The sequence below is a fragment of the Lepisosteus platostomus genome, chromosome 5 (assembly GCF_059453375.1).
Source record: "Lepisosteus platostomus isolate fLepPlt1 chromosome 5, fLepPlt1.hap1, whole genome shotgun sequence".
Taxonomy (NCBI): Eukaryota; Metazoa; Chordata; class Actinopteri; order Semionotiformes; family Lepisosteidae; genus Lepisosteus; species Lepisosteus platostomus.
The window spans coordinates 39,198,212-39,213,524 of record NC_142615.1 but is presented as its reverse complement, the minus strand read 5'-3'; the positions used below and the strand labels follow the sequence as shown (position 1 = coordinate 39,213,524).

Sequence of the window (15,313 nt, the reverse complement as noted above, 5' to 3'; positions counted from 1 at the left end):
AGATGAACTTCCTTAGTGACCGTTGCTATAAACCACAATAATATTATTCGAATAATAAAAATCTGAAAAAAATAGTCCAGAATAGATGTTTGCGTTATATTATAGTATATTTTTATATTATATTTATTTTTATTAAATGTGTAAATAATTTACAAATACAACTAGAGGAGCAGAAACAGATACAAGAGAAAAAAAAACACGAACAGAAAAAAAAATTAACTGGCAGAGGTAACGAAGTAAATTATATTTTTTACATGTATCAAATGTTTTCCTTGCTTAAGCATTTTTTTTCATTTTTATAGAATTTAAATAATATTTCAACTCCATCTGAAAAGTACTAAAAAGGGGAGTATTATTGGACCATTTTGATTTATGAATGTGAAATTTACTCAGAATTACTAATAAATTTGCTATAAATAAATTCTTTTTAAAAAAAGTTCTCTTACACAGTACAATATCAAAGTCCTTAAACCTAAAAAAAACACCTTTAAATGCCTACAAAAAAACTCTGCAAGTCCGTCCAACTTCACAAACACACACCTTACAAGTAAATGTACCAAAGATTCCCTTTCAACCTGACAAAAAACGCACAAATCATCCTGCTCATGCTTAAATTTAGACAGTACTTATTTAACTGGATAAAACCTATGAACAATTTTAAATTATATCTTTTTAGCTTTATTTGTAATACAATATCCATCAGGAGTTATCCAAACTAACTTCCAATTTATATTTTCAAATGGTGCACTCCGAAAAGATCAACTTGACACGCACACCTTTCCTGTATAAAATAAAAATTATCTCTCATTTTTTTTTACAAAACAAATTGCTTTTCTTTTTACAACATTTCGAATACCGTTAATTTAATAGAAACATCTACCTTAATTTCTTATTTATTCCGCACGTCTGCAGTCACTGTTTACATGTCTGCATTGTTTACTTGTACGTTGTCTACTGTTTGTACAGTATATTGTCTTGATGTACTGTCTGTACTTTGTGTAAAGTATCTATATCTATGTTCTCGCAGTCTCCTTCCTCACAGCTCCTGCTCGCTCGACACTCAGTCTCTATGCCTGGGCTCGTTGAATCTCTGCCCAAGTCTTTTGGATCTTAATGACTATATGAACAAAAAATAATTTCAGGTTTACAAATTTGACAACATTTCACCTATAAGGCTCTGCATGGCTTGGCACCTCAGTACCTGTCTGAACTATTATCACCCTACTCCCCACCTCACAACCTTCTCTCTTCTAATTCTGCTCTCCTAACTGTTCCCCAAGCCCATCTACATTGTGTGGGTGACAGGGCCTTCTCCTGTTATGCCCCCAAGCCCTGGAACTCTCTCCCCAAGGATATCACAGAGTCACCTTCTCTAAACTACTTCAAATCCAGACTCAAAACCCTCTTCTTTAGAAAAGCCTTTACTGAACTGGTTCCATTCTTCACCCCTCTGCTTTTCTTAGTACCACCATCCACGGTCTCCTCTATATATTGTAATTGTGTTTCATCTTGTGTATTTTTATTTATTGTTGTTGTCATTCTGTAAAGAGCTTTGAGAAGCCACCTTTTAAGGCGCTATCCCCGTGTACCCCATGTATTAAGAAGACCCCCCTATTCCAGTATATTACCTGTAGTGTTATATTAAAAAAAATCATTAGAAAAGAAAGAACACTTAAGGTGAGGGGAGCTGTATGGTGTGTAAAACACTTGGTTGTAGCATTGTGAATGTTGTGCTTCAAATGCTATTGAATCATGAAGAGGACCTCCCTATCCCAGTGTATTGCGTGTCTTATAGGTGCCGTATTGAAAAAATCATAACAAAAACTGAAAGAAGTTTCACAACCCAAAGCAAGGCTGGGAAAGGTCGGAGGACCTGCTTAGTGTGTAAAACACTTACTTGCAGCATTGTGGGTGCTGTGGTTTAAATGCTATTGGCTTGTGAACAGCATCCCCCTATCATAGTGCACAGTGCCACATTCAATAAAACCATGAGAAAAAGAGATTCACAACCCAAAGCTCTGCCAGTCTTCTGTGTAAACAATCATGGACATCATGATTTGAACATCATGGGTGCTGTTTTTAAAAAGCTGTTGAGTAAAGAATAGGAATTTTCCCGCAGAATGAAAACAGGAAATAAAGAAAGGGTTTCAGAAATAAAACAAAGCTTTATTCCCATGCTGACAGTCTGGGTAATTGGAAACTGCTGTTCTGCTTCCTATGGTCATATATGGGTTTTTCGCATGAAACTCTATTGAGCAGTATTTCTGCGTTGTGAACGTATGTATACAGCGGTCCCCCAGTGTTCCAGATGGTGCGTAATTGTGCATCAATCAAAACCCCGAATGCCAGAAAAGGATAGTTAGCTCACTTATATGTTTATGGAGGGGTTGTGAAAATTTTCAAAGTCGTGGTCTTTAAAATGCATTTGATTTGAAGGCATTCTGTGTTATATGATATGTGATATGGCACAAGAATATCCGTGCGTGGGATAAAAAGACAAACTGAAGGCTGTGAGAACATTCACAATGTACTTTATACACAGAGCAATTGTATATACAAAGCTATTGTTTCATAAAAACGCTACAGGCATGCCAAAATCGTTTTCGAACTTCAAGCTAACTTTACCCCGGTCAAAGTGATGAAGACACAGACATTTAATGAAAACGAATTTGATTCACTCAAGGCTCTGCTCTTTTGTTGTGATGTCATTTTAATTAATAGCTGTGATTAGGTGTCGTTTTTGTCTCTTTTAACTTAAGAGTTAAAGAGTTTAAGAGTCTGATCCTTTCTTCCTGGTATAGAAATAACGTTCCATGTTTACAACCACCACTATAAATTATTTGTTCAGCTCTAACACCTGTCTGCGTTGACAAGGCATCTCAAAATGACATATTAAATAAGAACACGATCCTTCCGGTTACCATTCCTGTGGTTGGAGCGTTGTTTCACCCTTTTTCGTTCTTCTACAATATTTACAGACAGGGCTTTATCACTGGAGTTGTACAGAAGTGTGCATCGGTCCATGAAAATCATCAGTACTGCTGTTGTTCTATGCGTAGTTTAACCGAGAGCACTTAAAAGATGCAAAAAGCTTTCAAAGAAAACAGAATTAAAAGACAGCAGAGTAAGGAGGTAAAAAAGCACTCCCCCGTCGAGGAATTAACCACTGTCGCCCGTGTGACTGGATATAAAAATAACTGATTCGTTTTTGCCCAGTCTCTGGAAGCTTCAATGCGATTATTTTTCCTTCCTTATTTCTTCATTCTCATGAATTTATTCTGTAGTAGAGGAAACGCGAAAGTGGGAAATTGCAGGCATTCTCCATTACCACACACTACTGGGGATGTAGCTCAGTGGTAGAGCGCATGCTTCGCATGTATGAGGTCCCGGGTTCAATCCCTGGCATCTCCACGTGCTTTATATTATTGTGCTCACATCGCAATCTTCTGTTGAGTGAGAACTCTTTGTCGGTGTTCATAGAGAGCCAGGTTTACACAATTAAGTTCAGTCACACACGAAGTGCTACAGTGTTGCTCTGCTGTTTTAGATGTACCTCCAAAGCATTTAGTTCGGTTTAACACCGGGGTAAAGTTAGCTCGAAGTTCGAAAATGATTTTGGCACGCCTGTAGCGCTTTCACGAAACCTCTTATAGTTGCGAGAATGCTTGTTTTGTGTATAAAATACATTGTGGATGCTTTCTCAGCCTTTACTTTGTCGTTTTTATGACATTTTTTTGACCAAGCACGAATATTCTTTTGTCCATATCTTCGCAATGGAAGCACAGAACGCCGTCAAACCAAATGCATTTTAAAGACCACGACTTGTGGATATTTCCACACCCTTTACATCAAACTATCAGTGAGCTAATTATCTTTTTTAAAACCTCCGGTTTTTCATCGATGCGTAATTACGCACGAACTGGAACCCGGGGGAACGCTGTGTGCACACGTTCACAAAGCGAGAAATACTGTTCAATACGGCTTCATGCGAAAAACCCGTATATGACCATAGGAAGCAGAACAGCGCAGTCTCCCATTACCCAGACTGTAAGCACGGGAATAAAGCTTTGTTTGATTTCTGAAACCCTTCCTTTACGCCCTGTTTTCATTCAGGTAAGGGTCAACTATATTGAAAATACTACTGACAGCAGGAAGATTAAAATATTCTTTACTCAGCAGCTTATTAAAAACAGCTCCCATGATGTTCAAACCGATTTTTTACACAGAACACTGACACAGCTTTGTGTTCTGAATCTCTTTTTCTCTTGCTTTTATTTAATGTGGCACAATGCACTGGGATAGGGGTATTCTGTTCACAAACCAATAGCATTTGAACCACAGCACCCACAATGCTGCAGGTAAGTGTTTTGCACACTAAGCAGGTCATCTGACTATTCCCAGCTTTGTTTTGGGTTATGGAACCTTTAGTTTTTTATGATTTTCTGAAGATAACACTACAGGTAATACACTGGGATAGGTGGGTCTTTTTCATGGCTCAATAGCAATTCAAATACAACAGCCACACTGCTGAAACCAAGTGTTTTACACACCAGACAGGCCCCCGAACCTCATACAACCTTGCTGTGGCTGTGGCCCCTTTCTTTATTTTTTATGATTTTCTGAAGATAACACTACAGGTAATACACTGGGACAGGTGGGTCTTCTTCATGGCTTCATGATTTTTTTACTGTAATTAAGTGTTGTGCACACAAGGCAGGCCTTCTGACCTTTCACAGTCATGCTTTGTTGTGTGAAACTTTAATTCTCTTTTTAGGATTTTTTGAACATGGCAACTTCCACCGAGATGAATGAGGTGCTCTTCAAAAGCTTTTTCATCTATACACACAAGCGTATATAACCAAGACGCTCAGAACCAACAGAATCAACCTGAAGTCATAGAAAATCAAGAATGCCCCCGAGACACCTGCACCCCCCTCCTGGACCACTCTGGTATCAACACCCCCAAACCCATCCATACCAGCTAACAAGACTCAGAATCAGTGCAACCCTCCAACCTGGACCAAGAGCAGGATGGGACAAGTACCTGCACCACACTACGCCTCAGACCTGTGGTCAAGGGCTGGTGGAGTAGGGAATATGATGAACGAATTTCTGAGGTTTTCTAAACTCTAAAAAAAAATGAGTTGGAATGACAATATGTGGTCAACACTGTCAAACAGAGTCCTTTGAGAGGATTGCCCCAGCAACAAGAAATGGTTATCAGTGATTTGGCATGAAGATAGAAAAAAAGTAAGAACCCAAGTGCTTAGGGTGCAGAAAGAAGAGAGTATTGGTAGGGATTCCAAACCAGATGACAGTACACAATCTATAGTCAGTATTTCAAGTCAAAGTGAGGGACATAGTTTGGAAGGCAACACAGAGCTCAGAAGTTCATCAGAAGATACAAAAGATGCATGGGCAGGACACGGCAGCACAGACAGTGGTGACATGTTAGAGGGAGAAAAAAAATCTGTGTAGAATCAGAAAAAAAGCCTGAAGAGCACAGTGAATATTCCCAGGGGGCAAGCTCGTCTGGGACGTCACCTCAGGATAAAAGGGGATTAAGAAAGATTATGTCTGTGCCTAAAACTTTCAAAGTATGTCTAAAGGCTGAACAATGGAGAAAAATAGCACCTCTAAAAGGTACATCTAAACGAAGACGACCATGGACCCAGATGTTATATAGCGAGTTCAGGAAGATAAATCGTTGCTGCCCAATAGCCTTCAAATACCAATACATCAGGAAAGAGAACAGCAGAAAAAAAACATTTCTGATGATTAAAGCAGTCTGTAATTTCAGTTCCTACCTTCAGTACCTTCAGTTCCTATAATGTAAATAATGATAACAAGACATAAACCAATGGGCAATGATGACATCACAATTGATGTTGTACAAGTAGGGCAAATACAGCACAGTAAAAGGGAAACAATTTCAACAAGCACGTCAGCCTTATCGTCGCAAGATTGCCAGTGCCCTCACAAAAAGAATCAGCAATGTATACTACAGGAACCTGAGCAGAACTCCGCTTGCTGAAATTGCAGCAGGCAATTTATCTAAACCACTAACACAGAATGTCCTGAAAGTCATTTCATCAGAGTTCAGGAACAGTAAACACATTCCCTATGATCCAGTGTTTGAATTACATATGGCACAAAAATATATGAAAGCATGCGACTTCGACACTGTCCATTTTTCAGGATATATACAGATTTTGCAGTTAGACACATTTGCTGTCTATCTTTACACAGAACAGAGTATGTGAATTCTTATTGCCCATCTAAAGATGAAGGAGAAAGTCAGCCTTTACCTGGATGCGACAGGAGGGGTAGTCAGAAAAATTCCATCGGAGAACAAAATAATTTTGTAATACAGTCTTACGTTACCTGGAGGTGGAAAAGAAAGCCTCCATTACCAGTGTCTGAAATGTTGACAACTGACCACACCATTGTCAGTATAGAACGTTGGCTACGTAAATTCATGTTTGACATCTCAACATGTACTACCAAGAGAGTGCAGCATGTAGAAACTGACTACAGCTGGGCCCTGATTCATAGTGGTTTTTTTGCCTTCAATGGGGACACCAGTATACCATGCATACTTAAATCGTGCAATGAAAGTCTGCCAAGGCAAACTTAAGTACACAGAACTTCAGATGTTCACTGTTCTGCACCCTTGCTCTGCCCAGGTCATAAAGGCTGTCTCTCAAGCAATTAGTAAAAAAACAACAGACAAAGCACTGCGAGACTTTGCAACATTTTCCTTTGCCATCCTGCAAAACAGCACATTTCTGGAGAACTTTGAGTGTCTACAGAAATGTTTTCAAACACATGTGTATTGTACTCTCAAGCAGGAGGTTCACAACTGAAGTCTAATCTACTGTCTGCCTCCTTAACGCTTACATTTCTCAAACAACCACACCAGACCAGATGGAAAAGGAAGCAGAAGTCAAAGACACAGATGAGGTACTATACCCAAAAATGAGAGGCAGCCTGGGCCGCTCTCCTTTCGCTGTGGAGTTCAAAGGTATTTATGAAGACAGCATATCAGTTCAAGGACATGATGACTATGGGACACAACACAATGTGAACCCCTATTTCTGTGAAGACATAATTAGATTTCTGTTGCAAAGATACATGGCATTATTTCCACTGTGGAGTGGAATTTTGTTGGGTGACCTGGCAAGATATGCTTCAGACAGCAAAAAAGACATATCGATGTCAGAGGTAGCACAAACAAGCGCCACTAACTGTCATGTTGAGACCTGGTTTGGCATTGTCAAGCAATCAATACTTCAGCACAGGAGGAAACTGAGGCCAGCAGAGTTTATTACGATAATGAGAAAATCCCTCTAGGGTGGTACAGAGAACATATAATCCAAAATGATCTCCCCATAAAGGTTTTGATGGCACCATTGATCACCACTAAGACACGTCATGAACATGCACAGGAACAATGGGCAAAGAGAGCACCAGGTGTAGGCAAAGAAACAAAAAATAAATTCTACAGCGCACCACAGAAAATTCCAATCCCCAAAAAAATGAGAAAACAGGAAAAAAAAAGTTAGCAATAGAAATATCGAAACAAGTGAAAATCGCCAGATGACAGCAACAGCCTGCAAGTACAGCAGGGGAAAGCAGGAACCACAGAATGTAAAGAATGGCAGCACAAAGCAGAAGGGAAAGTGTCACCCAAGCAAGCTGCCGCGGGCATGACTGAAGTGATCACACCACACTGTGATGCACGCCCCATCTCAAAACTTATAAAAGAGAAAACAGATTTCAGAAAGAAGGTAGGGTTTGTATTTCAAATATTTTTCTATGTGGACATTCACTTCTTTTTCAGAGCTTATGAATGTCATCTTCTACTACTGTAGGTGTTCTTTGTCGTTTCTCTCTAACTTGTTATACTTGTTGACAGTGGTGTATAATCTCAATTTTCGTTATGTTAGCTCCAGTGATCTCTTGTGTATGCTTTTGGCTTGGTAAATCTTTTTAAGGTTCACGCCCTTTGGAACATCAATCCGAGTGAATTAGTGGTTGCAGTTTTGCCATCCATGCACAGTGCAGACACATATTCTTAGACACTCGGAGTTTGTGTCTCTGAAACCAGATGAGTGGCTCATAGGCGAGGTAAGATGAAAGTGTTTGATTGCATGCACTTGTTAAGGTTTCTGAGCTTTGTCCAATCAAATGTGTGTGGGTGCGTGAAATCACATCTTCAATTGTGTTTGCTTTTTCCATAAGACCATTGAGTGTAACTTTCAAGTAGTGAAAGAAACCATGGACTTGGGGAAGAAGGCTTTACTAATGAACCACTACACAACTGGGATAATCATGAGTGGGAATAGAGAGCTCATGGCTAGACAACGTTTGTTCAAGGTAAAGACATCAAACACAAATTTTGATGGATTACATTGGTGAGGGGCAAACATGGTTTTTCTACTAACTAATAATTGTTTTATCAATAGAGAAACAAGGAGAGCTACAAGCAATCAGAACAGGACACAACTGTGCCCATGGTGATGCCTAAAAAAACTACCTTTATAGTCAGAAATCAAAATTCAAAGGTAGCACATCATCCATGTGAGGCAACCTGTTGTGCTAATCTTGTCATTCTTTTCATTACGGGTCAACTCTGAACACTACAAAGCCATTATTAGCTTTTTTAACACTGGTGTCCATTGGAAATTGTTGGTAAGTGTGGTGCAGGTAATCCAAAACAGCATAGGTTTATAATTACAATTGGAACCATTACACAGTTCAAGTGATTATCCCTGTTGCATCTAAAACAATTACAGTCACAATGTATGTGTTCCTCTCCTGTTAAAAAAGGTGGACATGGATAGTGAGTGTAAGGCAATGGTGACAGTGCACTTTTCCTAAATTATTATTGTGAATACTGCTGTGCAATGAACAGACAACCAAGCAGGTCAAAGTGTCATGTAGGAAAAAAAGTACTGTTAGGTCATTTTCTGACTGTCTTTGCCGAGGTTTGCAAAATATTAAATGTAAAATAATATATAAATATTATATATATATAAAAAACTTTTGTTTTCACAACATGAAATTCCTGAAACTGCCTGTGTGTCTTGCCCCACATTAAATGCAACTTCATGTCTGATGACGGGCCATTTGTTTCTTGCAGTATCTGTATGCTCCATCCCAGAAAGTCTTTGTGGTCAACCCTATGGGGAGTGACAAGATGGCAGACTCCACTGCAGCGGCAAAAAGGTTCAGGTAAGAAATCAAGCATTGGTTTCGTGGTGAAACTCTGCATGGGCACACACACATTTCAGGTTCAAATTCAGCATGACAAATATTTCCTCATTTATCAATAACCTATTGTTTGGATTCACAGGGACTTTTTCAAGCTGAGAAGGAACGTCTTGGAAAAAGAAGACTGGTTGAATATCAACTTGCACCCAAGCGTGATTGGTCACACCAGGCAAGCAGATGCCTCAAGCTGTGGGGTCTTTGTGCTGCAGGTCAGCATAACCTTTCCACGCTGAAATTTTGGACTGTCTCAAAACTATTGTATGAGAGATTTTTAGGGAAATAATTGTGACAAACTTTTGTCTGTTAGATGGGCACAGACATCATGAACAATTTCCCAGATATTCCAACATACATCGAAATAAACAGCAGCGCCAAAGAAATAAGAAAGTTGCGGAAAGACCTGTCAATCAGAATTCTTGAAGCTTCAGGTATTTTATTATTTGATCCTCATTGCCTACGTTTATTGGAGTATGTTGTTTTCCTGAAGCATGTTCTGTCTCTGTAACAAGTCTGAATGAAAAAGATTCTCAATTTATTTATATGAAGAACTCATTTGGGTGTTCTTTTTGTACTATATAACACAGTGATGAAAAGTTAATTAAATCACATTTCACACAGTTAAAATTCAATGACACTTTGGCCTTCGTCGTGGTTGACACAACCATTGTCTGGGAAAAGTGTGGGTCTAAATTGCCCATAAGGCAGCAAGCTGGTTGAACATAGCTGTGTTATCATGTGCCCCCTTAAAATCATAGCAACACACGCTGACACAAAAAAGGGTAACAGGTGTTGACAGGAGTATTCTGAGACATGACAATGTGCGGTTTAAGAAGCAGTAGAACACCTAATCAGGAAAGTGCATACGAAAAGGTCTCTATCAAACTGTCTTCAATTATGCAACAATGATCTGTAGATAACATTGGAAAAATCAGTCTATTTGGCATGTTTATTATAGCTCCTCTCCAGGACATGTGCCTGATGTATGGAGAAACACCGGTGCGGCAGACAAACTGGGTAAGTGAACATCATCTCTATCTGTATGTGTAATGTACACACATACTAACAAAACATACCATTGAAATGTGATAGCTGAACTGATATAAGGTTTACTGTCCGTGTAGATTCAGTGTGACAGTTGTGAAAACTGGTTCCATGAATTGTGCATCTCAAAAGAAGAGTATGAAAGCGCAAAGAATGAAGTATCATGGATATGTACATTTTGCCAACCCCAGTTTGGTGAGTATGCTCTGCATGCAAACTATCACTATGAAAGGGTTTTTTAAGCAGGACATGTAGTTTTAGATTCAGCAGAAACATAGGATGACATATTTCAGTGGACGTTATAATTGTTTGTTATTGTTAAGAAGTTTGGATTGCAGGCTTGTCTTCTGGCATTAATGGTTCTATAAATTAGAGATAACTTTTAAAAAAACACACCAAAGAAGGCACACATAAAAGATTACTGATAATCTGTGCAATTTATTACATGACACAGGCATCTCAAAGATAGAATTACTGTGTCAGATTAATGATTAGACATGGATGCATCAAATCACTTACTAGGTTTCTTTCCAATAGTATAGAAACAAAGACACGACCATGAACACCTAAAAGAGCTTGCCATTTAGCACAGAAACAATATAATGTCTTGCTGTAAAAACACAAAGTAAGAAAAAAGGAGTTTGATTAGGAGAGATCTGGCAAATTGTGCAAATACCTAGATCTTGATCTGTGACCCATTTATACTCCTTGGATCCTTTGCAGTTCATAACCCTTCTTACGGTTTTATATTTCAGGCACTGTTGATGAGTGAGCATCCACCCCCTACTCCCAAGAATTACATAATAGACATGTTGGAAACTCAACAAGACTGTCAATGTGTTCTCAGCAGAATTCACCTCCAAAAGACACGTAAGTACAAGTTTCAATATCCCCCCAAAATTTATCTTGGGTAAGAGTAAACTTTCGTACACTTTGCCAAAAAATAATGAAAAACACTAGAACACAAAATCACTAGAAACCATTTGTTATCTATTGCCAGAAACCAAACAAAGTCTGTATGAAAACAGTAAAAAAGTTAATCATGTTAACACACTGTTAACATCACTGTAGTAGTGCAAAGAAATGTAAATCGACAGTATGTCAACATGAAATGATTTCCAGATAAAATTGTATCCATCCTAGAAAGATAGATTAATCAAGAAATTCCACTCCGTTGTGAGAAAGATAAAAGAAAACTGGCTTCTATCAAATAGAAGTGTTTCTAGGGTGATTTCTTATTATTAGGTTTCCAAAACAGTACCCTATCTACCTTCAGACGGGGCACAGTGCTTAAAGGATTCTAACCGGAACAACAAAACACAATCGCATCATCAAAGTCCGAACCCCACCGGCTTTCAATATCATACCATGTACATCTCCAGGAGTGGAGACTCATCAAAAAGAACAGCCTAGAACCAAAGTGATACCACAGTGACTTTTCTTACAGTAACGTTAAGGTAGTTGTAGGATGCTGTCTAGATCGATGAACAGATTACGTTAACAATAGCAAGCAGGTAGCAGAGCTAGCTGTTCTGCTTCCTATGGTCATATTGAGCATTTAGGCACACAGCCCCTAAATTGTGGAAATATATGTCAGACCTTTTTAAGGATGCCCCATACCTACAAGTATATTTATCAATGCTGTAGTCTTCTACATCGTCTCTGTAGTCTTCTTTATCCCGAGTGATCTAATTCTTTAGGAGGTGCAGAAACATAGATATCAAGTGGGTAAGTAGACAACCACGTTGCAATTGTTTTTTCTGTGTCTAACCCATTTATTTTTCTCCACACCATTCCTCCCACTGTTCTCTCTTCGGTGCCTTTGGTTGATATTGAGCTCCGTCCCCCATGACAAGGGATCCTCCTGGATTTCTGAAGCAAGGAACCCAGCCTACAAAACTCAAGATCCTGTACTGCTCAACCCAGTGGATGGGACACACTCAACATTAACATCTAGTCTCACATAATATATGAAATAGAATTCACCGTGTCAATCTGCATGGTTGTGCATGTGAACTGTTTCTAGTAACTATTTGTCATACACAACCAGGACCTGGAGGGGAGGTCAACCATCAGGCCTTGGACCCCCAGAGATTTTTTTTCTCCTTTGGAGTTTTTTGTTTTTCTCTCCTTCGTGCCTGATGGTTACACAGTCACATCATCAAGACTGCATACCACACCTTCATTGTGATTACAGATATAGCTTATTTAAAATGTGAAATTAGGAAAAAACTAAACGAAACATGGGAAATAAAAAGAATGTAAAATCTAAAATTTTCAGATGTTGTGATGAAGCTTTTGACTCATGAATAGCACCCACCTGTCCCAGTGTATTACCTGTAGTGTTATCTTCAGAAACTCATTACAAAATAAAGACAGGGGCCACAGCCACAGTAAGGTTGTATGAGGTTCGGGGGCCTGTCTGGTGTGTAAAACACTTGGTTTCAGCAGAGTGGGTGCTGTATTTGAAATGCTATTGAGCCATGAAGACGACCCACCCGTCCCAGTGTATTACCTGTAGTGTTATCTTCAGAAACTCATTACAAAATAAAGACAGGGGCCACAGCTACAGTAAGGTTGTATGAGGTTCGGGGGCCTGTCTGGTGTGTAAAACACTTGGTTTCAGCAGAGTGGGTGCTGTATTTGAAATGCTATTGAGCCATGAAGACGACCCACCCGTCCCAGTGTATTACCTGTAGTGTAATCTTCAGAAAATCATAAAAAATTAAAGAAAGGGGCCACAGCTACAGTAAGGTTGTATGAGGTTTGGGGGCCTGTCTGGTGTGTAAAACACTTGGTTTCAGCAGAGTGGGTGCTGTATTTGAAATGCTATTGAGCCATGAAGACGACCCACCTGTCCCAGTGTATTACCTGTAGTGTTATCTTCAGAAACTCATTACAAAATAAAGACAGGGGCCACAGCCACAGTAAGGTTGTATGAGGTTCGGGGGCCTGTCTGGTGTGTAAAACACTTGGTTTCAGCAGAGTGGGTGCTGTATTTGAAATGCTATTGAGCCATGAAGACAACCCACCCATCCCACCTGTAGTGTTATCTTCAGAAAATCCTAAAAAATATAAAGAAAGGTTCCACAACCCAAAATAAAGCTGGGAAAAGTCAGAGGACCCGCTTAGTGTGCAAAACACTTGCAGCATTGTGGGTGCTGTGGTTTAAATGCTATGGGTTTGTGAACAGAATACCCCTATCCCAGTGCATTGTGCCATATTAAATAAAAGCATGAGAAAAAGAGATTCAGAATGCAAAGCTGTGTCAGTGTTCTGTGTAAAAAATCGGTTTGAACATCATGGGAGCTGTTTTTAATAAGATGCTGAGTAAAGAATATTTTAATCTTCCTGCTGTCAGTAGTATTTTCAATATAGTTGACCCTTACCTGAATGAAAACAGGACGTAAAGGAAGGGTTTCAGAAGTCAAACAAAGCTTTATTCCCGTGCTTACAGTCTGGGTAATGGGAGACTGCGCTGTTCTGCTTCCTATGGTCATATACGGGTTTTTCGCACGAAGCGATTTGAACAGTATTTCTCGCGTTGTGAACGTGTGCACACAGCGGTCCCCCGGGTTCCAGTTCGTGCGTAATTACGCATCGATGAAAAACCGGAGGTTTAAAAAAAGATAATTAGCTCACTGATAGTTTGATGTAAAGAGTGTGGAAATATCCACAAGTCGTGGTCTTTAAAATGCATTTGGTTTGACGGCGTTCTGTGCTTCCATTGCGAAGATATGGACAAAAGAATATTCGTGCTTGGTCAAAAAAATGTCATAAAAACGAAAAAGTAAAGGCTGAGAAAGCATCCACAATGTATTTTATACACAAAACAAGCATTCTCGCAATTCTAAGAGGTTTCGTGAAAGCGCTACAGGCGTGCCAAAATCGTTTTCGAACTTCGAGCTAACTTTACCCCGGTTATTTGTTAGCGGTACAAGACCGGCCGTGGAGAAATGAAGTGAGGAGGGTGTGTACGTTAAAAGGCTCGTAGCGTCCCTGGAAGGGCTCAAACCACCACCCTTTTGGTTAACAACTGAGCCACAAAGACGCATGTACAGCTTAACACTTCTAGGTCTCAGTGAAAGTGATACACTCCGTAAAATTTCCAGAGATTCATTTATTTTAAAAGGAAAATCACCAACACCGGCCGAGATCTACTGGAGTTTTTTCATTCTATACTGCGATTTCTGAAGGGTACCCTGTGAAAATACGAGTTTTGACGAGAAGGGATGGACATATAAGGTCAAAAGGCTTGGGGAATTTAACTTTAAGGTGAAGACTGCGGGTTCAGTAGCAGCAGAACCTGATCAGTATCAGTTGACTCCGATATACTTTGAAAATGAACTTGGGGATTTAGAGTCAGACGTGCTACCGTTGCACCATGGGGCACTTAATTTAAAAAAATAGAAAAAACAATCAGTGTTCCTGGATCTGTAATTGAGAACAACACCTGCACAAGAGCTGCGCAGGAAGAATAAAATGTGGTAAGAAGAGACTCTCTTCGGAAGAGCTGCGCACTTCACATGAGATTTTTTTTTTGTGAAGCTGATTTGTCTCCTTTGGGGAATTCAAAGGCACGGACAGCCGTGACTTCGTGGCGCAACGGTAGCGCGTCTGACTCCAGATCAGGAGGCTGCGTGTTCAAATCACGTCGAGGTCAGCTGTTACTTTTTCAGGTTCTGCTGGTCCTGAACACGGAATTCACACCATGCAGTTGAGTTCTATCTGTACACCACATAGATAATCTAAACAAAATAGAGCAGTACAGGACACGCAGTGTGGAGCTCACAGAGGCTTACAGTCTCCAGCATTGGAGTGAAGAGGGAAAAAAGAACTTGTTTTTTTTTTAAGAGAAAAGGCACAGTTCACATCTGCTTAACATCACGTCCAACTTTAGAGACAGCTACATCAGATAATGGAATCCCGGAAGTTTCAGATAACTTTTTTTAATACAGGTTCAAGCAAACCTGAAAGTTAATGAGTTTCCGGACAC

General features: G+C 39.6%; 1 long non-coding RNA gene and 2 other non-coding genes across 3 annotated transcripts; all 3 read left to right on the top strand.

Moving 5' to 3' along the window:
* Positions 1–3,339: 3,339 nt before the first annotated feature.
* Positions 3,340–3,411, top strand: trnaa-cgc (transfer RNA alanine (anticodon CGC)). Its single transcript has one exon. It is a non-coding gene; the product is annotated as a tRNA-Ala (tRNA).
* A 6,208-nt stretch (positions 3,412–9,619) lies between these two features.
* On the top strand, positions 9,620–12,591 carry LOC148666345 (uncharacterized). Its single transcript, XR_015936632.1, has 4 exons — positions 9,620–9,704; positions 10,232–10,290; positions 10,398–10,512; positions 11,073–12,591. It is a non-coding gene; the product is annotated as an uncharacterized LOC148666345 (long non-coding RNA).
* Positions 12,592–14,908: 2,317 nt separating this feature from the next.
* trnaw-cca (transfer RNA tryptophan (anticodon CCA)) lies at positions 14,909–14,980 on the top strand. The gene has a single exon. It is a non-coding gene; the product is annotated as a tRNA-Trp (tRNA).
* Positions 14,981–15,313: the final 333 nt, after the last annotated feature.